We start from the raw sequence: 2,888 nt of genomic DNA on the forward strand, positions 1-2,888 counted from the left end.
TATTATCGGCAATTTTGCTCGCGTACAGTAAACATTAGTTATTTATTATGTCTGCGTTTTTAACAAGTCATGTAAATAAACTTTAATTTTTCACATAAAACAAAAAACAACAAAAAGAAAATTAACTTTGACTGTTGATTTTTCACTCTAACTGCTACATTAATACCTGAACAGTCAGTTGACACTCAAACTGCTGGCAGTACAATTCTCAGTGTTTTGTACCATCAATCAAATCAATCTTTTACAATTCAAAATTCCAAGATTTTTGTCCTAGAAGTCTTCTGAATATCACATGATTAGCAGAGACTCAACACTGCACAAAAAATCAGGTACGCTTAACTGTCTCCTACACAAACAGTCCCTGACTAAGGTTTTCTTGTTTTTACAGGAGAAACAAGTTTTTGAGACCTCAAATGGATTTCATGGACATCCATATATCTCAAATTACCATCACACAAATTTTCAGACTTCAATTCACTCAGACGCACCGTCAGCAGCTCAAACAGTCAACAGACGACCCGTTTGACCAAAAAAGTCAACAGACAGTCAAAAATGAAATTTTTTGTCAGCATCCATATTTTGTCAAAAGATTCATCATTTGATCATTGGATGATCATAATTCATCAAGGAAAGATAAAAAATCAACAAAACCCTAAGATTCAAAATTAGGGGTTTTCTCCTAAAAAGTCAACTGAACTTTGACTGGCCATAACTCTCTCATCCTTCATCCAAAAAATTCAAACCAAAGCTCATTTTGAAGGAAATTCAATTATCTTTCAAATGCAATTGATCCCATGGTCATTACATTCACCATTTGAAAAATATGAACAAAGACATTACAGGTCATTTTCAAAGTCAACAAAAAGACACTTTTTTCAAAAGGACACACAAGGAGCATCAAAAATCATTTTGACATGAGACCAAAGACATTGGTTAGAGGACTCTTTGAGGTTTCCAAAAAGTGCAAGATCTCCTTCATATGACAAAAATTGAGGGATTTACACCTTGTTGAAGTTGGCTAAATTTTGGGAAAATGCATAAAACCAACATTGCTCAAAAATGTATTTTTTCCAAATGGGGCCAAGTTTTCATGGTTCAAACATGTTTGCCATGATATTATGGGCCTCCCACGACCAAGACAAAGCCCACACCATTTTTATCCATTTTTGGCTTAATTTTATCTTATTTTAAGATTAAATGAAAAAAGAAAATGGAAGGATAATGGATAGCTTAGTTTCTAAGCATGAGTCATCCAAGAATCTTCAATTTTCTGCAGAAGATTGAGGTACAAGGCAAGAGCATTGAAGACAAGCAAGACTTGGTCAACAATTCAAAGGTTTTAATATAAAAAAATCAAGAATTCAACAAAGGCAACTAAAGGCTTCTTGGCTTCAATTCTAAGCACAACATAGCCTATATAAAGGCTATAACACTTCACAAATGAAAGAGCACGAAATTAGAGCCAAACTTCTGCTTGTAACACACTTGTAATCACTTAATTTTTTCAAAGAAACTTGAAATTCGAATTTTAAGTTTAAGTCATTTTCAATACAAACTAAGCATTCAAACATCTTCCTCAAGCATCACTGAACATATTCCAATCATTTCCAAGTCTTGAAACTCACTGAACCAAGTACTACAGGGTCACGATTGGTTCGAACTAGAATCAACTTGTATCTCGTAACCCACGCATGCTTAGCAAGATGTAGACATATATTTGAACTTAGTTTGATGTGTAGATCATTTCTAGAAGTTTAATTGAGTTTTGGATGCTTGCACACGAATCTACCATTTTAGGGTTTTCTAGTTCAAATTTAGGGTTTTTAGTTAGAGCCAAAATTAGAACAAATTAAGGGCATGGTTGAATTCAGTGGAACAAGACGAATTGAATGGACCTATCGCGCCTAATTTCTATGCACGTTTACCCCTGTTCGCTATTTTTGCAGATTTAGGGTTCATCAATTACAGCGCTTTTGCATAAAAGCGCTGTTAAAAGTGGTGTCTGGAGGTTGAAGACGAAGACGTGTCCTCACCCCATTGGTTCACACGCGCGCGCTTTTTTAAATTTAATTTTTCTAATCCAGTGTGCTGCAGGTATATCACGTGTCACACGCCTTCAGGCCTTCCACCATCTGATTTCATTAATCTCCTCATCCAATGCTCTAGCCTTGCCAGTCCATGCTATAGACTCTATAACCCACCACATCTGATCACTGCTTATTTATTTTTCTATTTTATTTTAATTTTCTTGCAAAATTAATTAAAAATAGTTTCAAAAATCCAAAAAATACACAAAAAATATTTTTAAGTTTCTAAAATAATATTTTATTTTCTAACATAAAAATATTTTATTTTTCTTCATAATTTCAATATTTTGCATAATTAATTAGTTTATATTTATATATTTGCTTTTTAATTATTTTAACCAATCAAAAAATCATAAAAAAATTTGTTCTTCATATTAAATATTGTTTATATATTATAAGCTAATTTTGTACATATTTTGAATAATTTTCTCTTTAAGTTTTAATTATTTGTGTAATTATTTGCATAATTATGTGTTAATTAACTTAATAAATTTCAAATCAATTTCAAAAATTCAAAAAAAAATTAGTTTTGTTTTAAAATTAATTAGCAAACATTTTGAACATATTTTGAACTTAATTTTTAGGTTTAAATTTTATTTCCATCTTTTCCTCATTTTAATTAAATTAATCATGCATTAATCATAATTAAAATAAATCATAAAAAATCCAAAAACATTTCTTTATTTTCTTGCTATTTAAATTCCTAGATAAATGTATAGGTTGTCAAATCTATGTAAATAGGCGTAGTTTACATTTCCTGCAAATCGATGTAATAGCGTAGATTTACTTTCCGCATTTTAC

The sequence above is a fragment of the Vicia villosa genome, unplaced genomic scaffold (assembly GCF_029867415.1).
Source record: "Vicia villosa cultivar HV-30 ecotype Madison, WI unplaced genomic scaffold, Vvil1.0 ctg.004005F_1_1, whole genome shotgun sequence".
NCBI classification, from domain to species: Eukaryota; Viridiplantae; Streptophyta; class Magnoliopsida; order Fabales; family Fabaceae; genus Vicia; species Vicia villosa.